Here is a 9,606-nt window from a genome sequence, read left to right on the forward strand (position 1 = left end):
AGCTGGGCGGGGGAGAGGGAGCGGGGAGGAAGGGGAGCGGGGGAGAAGGAGCGGGGGGCTCTCCGGGCAGATACACGTTGCAGCTCCCCGAGGTGCTCCGCGGGAAGGGGGCAGTTCCGGGGGCGAAGGGCGCAAAACAAGTGAGACAAGAGGTGCTTTCAGGGGCCCCCGAGATTGGCCGGTTACAGAAGCCAGATGCCGGGGTGCCGGGCTCGCACGAAGGCCCGCGGCTGACGGGCCAATGGCTGGCTGCGCCCTTTCCCGAGAGCTGGGGGGAAACCTCTGCCTTCTGGCGCTTTGCCTGGGAGAGTCTGTCGGACCCCACCGGGCCACAAGCAGATCCTTGTCCCCCTTATTGGGCCGGTAACAATGGAAGGGCTGTTTGTGGGGCGAACCTGTGAATGGTGATTAATAGCGCTCAAGAGCAACTAACCGAATCTAGGGGCAAAGAGCCACTTTGCGACCGTTTCCTTGGCGGTTCGGAGCTGCAAGGAATCAGAGGCTCGGTCCGATCCCTTCTTTTTTCTCTTTCTTTTTTTTAACAGAAGGGGACACAGGCCCAGAATCTCTGAATTATCAGATGTCCCAGAGGCGAACCTGAACCCGGACCTGTGACATCGAATTCGGAGCCTCAGCTTCCACCGTCTGCTGCCCGGCCGCCTCCAAAGTTCTATTGCTTTTTATTTCTCTCCTATTGTTGATTTCTGTCATTTAGCGCTTACTCTCCTAGTGTTACATTTCAAAGTGTCTGGCCAAACATCTTGGGCTCCTCCTTCTAAAGCCTGTGTTGGCTTGAAGGTTGGAGTCGGTGAGACTCGAGCTTCTAAGAGAATCACTTAACGTTTTTTCCTCAGTTACCTCGTTAGGACAATGAAAGTACCTCTTTACTGGAAGGTCAGAGGGATGGTGTTTATAAAGCCTTTGCTATGCAACTGGTGGCTTAAACCACAACAAAACCTTCAGGAAAAAGAAGCGGAGGAGACAAGGTTAACTCCGCGATAAGGGGCGCGTCATGTTCAGGCCAGATGCGTCTCCTTCCCATCCTTTGTTTATGGGTCCCCATGGGAAGAGCGGCTTGGGGTCCAGAGAACCCGAGTTCGCGTCTTGCTTCTGATGCTTACTCTCTGGGCCATGGGAAGCGACAGTTCCTCATCTGTGAAACGGGGCATTGTGGGAGCTGATCTCTGAGGTTCTCTTCGGCTTCTGGGGATTTTGCCTCATTCTGGGGATTTTGCCTCATTCTGGGGATTTTGCCTCATTCTGGGGATAGGCTCCATCCAGCCAAACCAGGAGCTTTTCCTGTGGAAGTCTCTTCCTTTCCTCAAGACTCAAATGGAGGTTATTTTCCACTTAATCCAATACACACTTGTCAAGTGTCAGTTTCTACATGGAAGGAAGGCAAAGAGAAAAACTTCTGCCAGGATGGATTATGGGCGAGGAGCTCCTCAGGGAGTTTTATCTTTTGCATAACATCTTGTCTGGTTTGCAGTAGGTGCTTAATTAATGTTGATTGATTGAAGTTGATAAGATGAGAGATCACAGACAACCAGGAGGATCAGGAATGGCTTCTAGTAAGAAGTGGCAATAAACATCCTAGGGTTTTTAAGGATTTTAAAGAGAGAGTAGTGAAAAGCGCATTCTAGGCAGGTACTGATTGGGATATTTTGGGCAGGCCTGGAATCAGGAAGATCTGAATTCAAATCTTACCTTAGATATTTCCTAGCTGTGTGACCCTGGGCAAGTTACTTAAACCTGTAAGCCTCAGTTTCTTTATCTGTAAAATGAGCCGGAGAAGGAAATGGCAAACTACTATCATATCTTTGCCAAGAAAAGCTCAAATGGGAATTACAAAGAGGTGGATACTCCTGAACAACATTGATTGGGTTTATTGAATTTTTAAATTTTTTTCCCAAGGCAAGGGGCAAAGTATATTATAATTGTAATGCTCACTAAAGCAGGCTGAGTTCTCAAAGAATTTTGCAAATAACAAGGGGGTAATTCATTTTTCTTTAATTAAAAAAACACTTTATTATAAGGAATAGCACTCTGAAAGGGGATTGAGGAAAGGGATTTATTTTAAAATAAAGGATATCAATAAAATCTATTTTCTTTTTAAAAAGATGCAGGCAAGAGATGGAATGCAAGAGTTGGGGATTAGCAAACAGATCTATTTGCTTGCAGTGTAGAGTCACACGAAGTGTTGGAAAGAAAACTGGAGCCAGCTTGTGAAGGTCTTTAAATTCCAAACTGAGAAGGAGACGATGGAGAACCAGTCCCCAAGATTCTGGAGCTGAGGGGTACCCGGGCTTTGTTCATATTTATGTGGCACTTGTGTGGAGGATGAATGGGGGGATTTAAGATCAGGAACCCAGCAAGGAGCTCCGTGAGAAGGACGATGAGCTCAGAGCCATGTGAGTGCGGAGATCTGAAAGCAGAACTGACCAGAATTTGCCAACTCATTAAATGTGGTTGGTGAGATAGGACTCTGAGGTCCCAGACTTGGGGGCTGGTGGGGGTGCCCTTAACAGCAGTAGGGAGGAGGAGGGGGTGAGTTTGGTTTGTTGTTTTCTTCCTGGGGGAAGATGGTGGGGAGAAGGAGCTTCAGCTTGGATGTGGCGAGTTTGAGGAGCCCATGGGGCATCCATTGGACCACAATCCCTAGTAGGTAGTGATGGTAAATAGCAGGCAGGTTTGGCAAGCTTAGGAGAAGGATGAATATAGTCTAAGAATGGATGTTCCTTGTCTTTGTATTCCCAGTGCCCAACAGAGAGGCTGGGGTGTTCTAAGCACTTAATAAATAAATGCTTGTCCATAGACTGATGTGTAGATCCTGGAGCTCTTTGCACGCAGATAGAGTGAATCTGATGAGGTTTAGATTTGGGGAACCCAAATGAAATTAGGATTTCTGGGGGTCAGGGAGTTAAATGAGGTCTAGTGGCAGCGCAAGGGTAGGGAGTTCTGGGACTCCCTTCTGGCACCCCAGAGATCCTCTGTAAAGGAATTTACAGACCTGAAAACCTAGATTGATGAAAGAGGTTTATTATGGGGATTGGAAGTAAGGTTAAAGGTTAAGGAAATAGGTGAGGGTAAAGAGAAGATGGCACTGGAAAAGAGTATTCCAGTGGGCACAAAGATCCTGGCGGTAAAGGGCACTGCCAAGGTCCGTCTGCAAAAGCCTTAGTTGATGGAAGCTCATTATATTGCTTGTCTTGGTAGGGGTTGGGAAGCTGGAGGAGAACATGAGAATCGGGGCTGGGACAAGCCTGGATCTCCTATTGGAATTCAAAGGGATGCTTTTGACCAGGATTTGTGAATCAAAGACTCTGGCATCCTGGATGTGTCATCCAGGAGGGGTTGGGAATCAGAAAGGAATAAATCAATCTGAAAGGAATCACAAATATAGTTTCTTAAGGGGACCACAACCAGCTTCAAATCCATGAGAGCTGATGAGATCACCAAGAGAAGCACCTTTGTCATGGGGCAGGACAGGGATGAAGGCCCAGCAGAGGGCCTGAGGAGGGGTCCCAAGGGATCTCAGAGGGGTCGGAAGAGAGCGATGTTGGGGGAGGAGGCAGTCCCAGGGAGGGGGGACTGATCAATACTGTCAAATGCTGCCAAGAGGTCAAGAACCACGAAGGCCCAGAAAAGGCCACTTGCTCAGCCATTAGGAGATCATTGATATCTGGAGAGCCTTTACAATTGAGTGGTGAGGTCAGAAGCCAGTCAGCAAAGGGCCCTGAGTGAGAGAGTCCATTAAGGCAAATGCTCTGCTCAGCCTTTCCATGAGGTCCGCCTTGTCTCTCTGCCTCTGTTTTCCCCTCACTCCATCTGTCTCTCTCCCTACATGTCTGTCTGTCTGTCTCATTCATTCTCTCTCAGTCTATCTCTCAGTCTCCCTCTGTATCTCTCCTTCCATGTCTATCTCTGTCCCTCTCTCTGTTTCTTTGTGTATTTCTCTCTTTTTACCTTCTTTCTTTCTCTGTCTCTCTGTCTCTGTCTCTGTCTTTCTTCATCCTCCTCCATTTCTGTCTCCCCCTTCTTAATTTCAGTCTCTTTTTCTTACAACAAAAATCCTTTTATTTCATTTGCAATTCAACCTTCCAGGCTTTCTGGAAACTGAGGGATCTGAGTGGGTAGCCCCAGAGGGCAGAGCTGGGAGCCTGGGATTTGGAGCATTCTGGGATAAGCATGGATTTCCTGACAATGCAAGCTGCCCCTAAATAGAATGGCCTACCTCAACTGGGTGGTAAGTTTCTCTTTATAAGGGTCCTTCAGTCAGAGCTTTAATGACCCTTTAGGGCAGTGGTTTTCAGAGACCACTAGGAGCTTTCCAGACCCTTTCAGAGGGTTGCAAGATCAAAACTGTTTTCATAATAAGATGGTTTAATTTTAAAATACTGATAAATGTAACATAAAAAATGCTGGAGGCAGGAGGACCCTTAATAATATTAATAGTATAAAGGGATCCAGAGACCATTAGTTTAATAGCCTCGTAGGGGAAATAATGTAGAAGGGACTCATTCCCATTAGGGTCCCAGCTAAAAAGGTGACTCCTGAAGTTATCTTTGGCCTGGGGACTTGCGGGTTTTCCTTGGCAACATCTTTCAAGCTGCAGATGCTCAGGCATGGGATGGGAGGCTGGGGCAGCAATATGTTGGAGTGAAACTGGAATGTTCTCAGAATGCTTCCTCCGGAGAGTCCCGTGAGAACAAGTCCTTCTTTATCTTCTGTCCAGGCTGGAGAATGACCCTGTCCTCCCGCTCTGGAAGCTGAAGCAAGGGATGACCCCAAGGAAACAAATATGAAGGTTCTGGGGGTCAGGGAGAAGACCGGGGCTGAAGGTTCCGACTTAGTTGCTTCTTCTGAAAGATTGATTGTGAAAGCTACTGAGCTCAGAGTTTGAGGCAGGTGAGGCGTTCTAAGGCCTGGTGAGGTCTGGGTGTGTTATGTATCAGAGTCTGGAAAGTGGTCTGTAGTTTAGGGAACGATGGAAGATTGGGAAGAAGGAGTAGGAGATGTTTTTGGGAGAGGAAACCCCTGGAGAAAAAGAGGGTAGAATAGCATCCAAAATACAAGGTTAGATCTGGTCATCCCCTCATCCAAGGCCAAAGCAAAAGAAGAGAGAATGGAAGATAAGATCAGTTATGGTGGGGAGAAGGTAAAGCAAGGAAGGTCTTTATTTTCCTAATAAAAAGGCAAAGTCTTCTGAGAGGGGGGGAAGGTCCATGGCGGAGGATTGATCATAGTCACTGGGTTTAACTCTTGTGCCTTATCAGAGACAGACCCTGAAGCACATGGAGCTCATTGGGCCTGGAGTCGGAAAGATCTGACTTCAGTTCCAGCCTCAGACCCTGAGCTAGCTGGATGACTGGGCAAGTACCAAATGTCCCATGTATGAGAAACAACTGAGATGGTATCTTTGGCCCTGAGCTTGGTGCTGAACACAGACAGATTCCCTTCCACCAAAGACATCTGTGCCACAGGGTCCATTGAGATGAAATCCCCCTTTCCATTTGCGATGCTGGAGAAGTCCCAGCGAGAAGATTAACAGCAGTCAATACTTAAAGAAATTAACTCTGACTCTTTCCAAAGGACAAAAGCTGAACTGAAGCTTAACTAGTTTGGCCACATAATGAGAAGCCCCCAGGACTCCCTGGTAAAGACAGATCCTGGTAAAGATTAAAGGCAGAAAAGACAAGGGGATGGTAGAGGATGAGATGGAGAGTGTCACGGAAGCAAGAACATGAGCTTGGAAAGACTTCAGGAGACGGTGGAGGACGCTGGTCCGGTGCGCTGTGACCCATGAGATCACAGTCAGTGGCTGCACCAACATGGATGTCGAAGCCCTTGACCATGACAAGGTTGGGGCTGGAGAGGAAGGAGGACTGAGCCCTTTGGGAAGGGAGGGCTTGCTGGCCAGAGCAGCCAGGACTTCAGCGCCTTCTGGGGGAAGCCTGTGTGTGAGCACAGGAAATGGAAGGAGTGGGAAATGAAATAGTCTCACAGAAGCGGGTCCTTTATTAAGCTAGAATGGGCATCCCATGAAGAATTCACTGGCCCATATGAAAGTGACCTTACCTCCTCAAATTTCCATTGGTACTTGGGGTCTTTCTTTTGTAACTTACCTCCCCGTCCCTTTATGATGGTTACTTATTTCCTTCCCTTTACCCCATCAGATTGTTAGCTCTTGGGAGCGAGGTATGGGCCATGTGGATTTTTAGAGCCCCAATGCTGAGCTAATGGAACTCCCGTGTATCAGATTCCCAAGACGGGTCAGCACAACTGAGTGGAAATGACTGGACTGTCAGCCTTTATGTCTGAGACATAAGTAGCCTGGCTCCTCTGGGGGGTCAGTGGATAGCTTCATCCTCTCTGGGCCTCAGTAGCCTGACTTTCTGAGTTCTGTGTCCAAAGGAGCCTTTCAGAAGTGATGGGACTGAATCAGTCTCTGTATTTTATCCGCTCGGTCCTAAGAGCCTGGAACACCCAAAGTTCTAAGGTCCTTCCTCACTCTGACATTTAATGTTTCTCCGTCCTAAGGTTTGTTTAAGTTCAATTGAAATGGGACAACAAATATACAGTGCTTTGGGAGCCATGAGACGCTCGAGAATGCTGGCTTTGGTACCGGGATGATTGTCTAGAGGCGCTTCCAGCTCTGACATTGGATCTGTCATTCTCTCCTCTGAGAGCCCTTCCAGCCCTGCCATTCGGTGCCTTGTGTGAGAGGCCTGCCTTGTGAGTAAATAAAGCCATAGAGACTTAAAGTTTGTTTTCCGTTTCCATGAGTAATGGGATCCTGCCTCTGGGAGGTATTTTGGGAAAACCATTTCAGCCAGAGATCAGTCTGTTATAGCGTGAAGGTCACAAGCTGCGTTTGTCCTTCCCCAGAGGGAGCGAAGGAGGCTTTCTCACTATAAAAATCAGGGATTATCTTCTTGGGAATTCAAGACCACCGGTGTGACATGGGTCCCTTAAGGATGGAAGGGCTGCTGGGGTGCTGCTCACTAGCTCCTTGGTCTGTGGAGGTGGAAGGACATGGGTAGTGATCAGGAGAGTCTATGTGCCTTCTCTGTTCGGATCATCTGATCTTTGATCTCCAGCAAGTCAGAGTCTGTGATCCTGGGAGTTTTATTTCAAAAGACCAGAAACAGGCTGGAAAACTGCTAAATTTTTACTGGACATCTCAGGGGCCTCTGCTTATGTGCTGTGCACCAGAGGAGATGACGGACTCTCTGTACCTTTCTATCAGTGTTTGAACAGAGGAGTGACTGACCACGCTCCTTCTGTGTTCAAACACCTTCAGTGGCTCCCTATTTCTCTTACTATAACAGGTAAAACTCCTCAGCTGGATTCTCCCCTTCATGCTTTAGCCACAGTGGCCACGAGCTGTCCCTGCACTGACTTTCCATCTCCTACACCTTTGTGCAGGCTCTCTCCTCCGTCTTGCCCTCGGCTCCTTTGGGAGCCCAGGCCCAGCTTCTTCCCATTCCTTGCAGAAGTCTTCCTCCCATCTCCCGGGTGTCCATGCTCATTCCCTTCTCAAATGGTCTGTATTTTCTGGAGTTTCTAGTCAAAGTTTCCTTGGGGACAGGGACTGTTGTCCTTGTCTTATGTCTCCCACTCTGGGCACAGTAAGTGCAAATTAAGGCTGGCTGGATTGAATGGAATCATGTGACTCTCCAGATGGGATCTTGACAGAACATCTTTACCATAACATCATTTACAAAAACATGCTTGTTCATCAATGATTCAACCCGGCGAATTCAATCCACATTTATTAATAGCCTACTATATACAAGCTCCGTGCTAGTCACTACAGATAGGAGGAGGAAAATGAATTGTTTCCTACCCTCCTGTGAGAATGTGGCTCCCACACAGATAAGGACGGAGGTCTACAAGGCAACGTCAAGTGATTGAGAACGGGAGAGAGTGAGCTGATCAGCAGGAGATCAGAAAGGCTCCTGGAAGAAGGAGGGTGCAGGGACTCCTTAAGGATGCTCTGCTGTGTGCCAGGGCCCTCAGGAGACTGCAGAGCTTAGGAGAAGGGAGCTAGTGAGGTGGATCATCACATCTGGGAAATTGTGCCGGCACTTAATGACCCCAGACTTACCCTGGAAACCCAAAGGCATCTTTCTAAAACCAATGCTCTTCCAGTTAAACTAGATGGAGGTGAATTAGATGGAGCTTGGAAGAATCCAAACTGGAGGTTACTCAAAGGACAGTGGAGAGCTGGAGGAGAGGAAATAGCTTGGGTTGTTGGAACAGGGTGGGGGGGGGGACAATGGGGGGATACAAAGAAGATAAAGATTAATTTCCTTTTAGTTTATTAATTTGTCCAGAAAAGACTCTGGGCCTGAGGGTGACGCTTGAATTCTAAGGGATGGCGTGGCAATGAAGAGTCCTTCCAGAGGGATTGCTTGTTGACTGACTGATGGATCTGAGCTGAGCTGAAATCTCAAGGGCTTGGCTTTGAATTCCCAGTCTACTAATTAGGAGCGCTGCCAGAGGGGCGCAGTCCCTCCCTCTCTCTAGTCCTGGGCTGCTAGCCGTGGAAGAGTTCCTTTCCACCCCCAGTCCACCCTTTCCCCTTAGCCCGGCCTCCGGGTGAGGGCTTGCTGAGCCCTTTTCAGGGCTGCTCACCCACCTTTGGTGTCCATCAGCCATCTGACTCTCTCCAAAACTCCAAGAAGCCACATCCTGGAAAACCCTCCCTGTGGACAGTCTAAACCTCCTTGAGGGTGACGGGTGCCTCAAAGCTGTGGGGGAGTCAGGCGAGTGTCTGCTCCAGTACCTGAAGACTTTCCCAGTGGAGTCGGTGGTAGAGAAGCTCAGGAAAGGGGCTGCAGCTCCACTTAGAGGAGGAGTGCTCAGACATCAAATACATCAAAAGTCATCTGCTGGATCCCATCCTCTGCATCCCATCCATTGGATCCCATCCGCTGGATCCCATCCTCTGGATCCCATCTGCTAGATCCCATCCTCTGGATCCCATCCTCAGGATCCCACCCGCTGTATGACTTTTGTCTCTCCACTGCACTTGGATTACTCTGGAAGACCAAGGTTGATGACCTTGTGCAACTCTGCCCCATTCAAATCCAATTCCTGTGCAAGTCCAGATGTCACCCAGCTGTTCTTGGTCTTTTGAAAATGAAGGATGCTTTTTCTTTCTCATGGTTTTCCCTTTTTAGCCTGATTTGTTTTTCACAACATGATAAGAATGGAAACATGGGGCAGCGAGGTGGCTTCAGAGCACTAGCCCTGAAGTCAGGAGGACCTGAACTGTGTGATCCTGGATAAGTCACTCAACTCCAATTGCCTCAGCCAAAAAAAAAAAAAAAATGGAAATATGTTGGAGATGATTGTACATGGCTACCCTATATCAGATTGCTTGTTATCTTGGGGAGGGAGGAAGAAAAACTTGGAAATCGAAATCTTTTACAAAAATGAATGTTGAATATATATTTTACCATGTTTAACATATATTGGATTACTTGCTGTCTAGGGGAGGGAGTGGGAGGAAGAGGGGAAAAGTTGGAACATAAGGTTTTGCAAGAGCTAATGTTGAAAAATTCTCCATGCATATCTTTTGAAAATTAAAAAGCTTTA

General features: G+C 47.9%; 1 long non-coding RNA gene across 1 annotated transcript; it reads left to right on the forward strand.

The window, feature by feature from the left end:
* The first annotated feature begins 1,772 nt into the window (after positions 1-1,772).
* On the forward strand, positions 1,773-9,300 carry LOC116421981. The gene is made up of 4 exons (XR_004232580.1): positions 1,773-2,297; positions 4,105-4,246; positions 4,736-4,908; positions 5,277-9,300. It is a non-coding gene; the product is annotated as an uncharacterized LOC116421981 (long non-coding RNA).
* The last annotated feature ends 306 nt before the right edge of the window (positions 9,301-9,606 follow it).

This window comes from Sarcophilus harrisii, chromosome 2 (genome assembly GCF_902635505.1).
Source record: "Sarcophilus harrisii chromosome 2, mSarHar1.11, whole genome shotgun sequence".
NCBI classification, from domain to species: domain Eukaryota; kingdom Metazoa; phylum Chordata; class Mammalia; order Dasyuromorphia; family Dasyuridae; genus Sarcophilus; species Sarcophilus harrisii.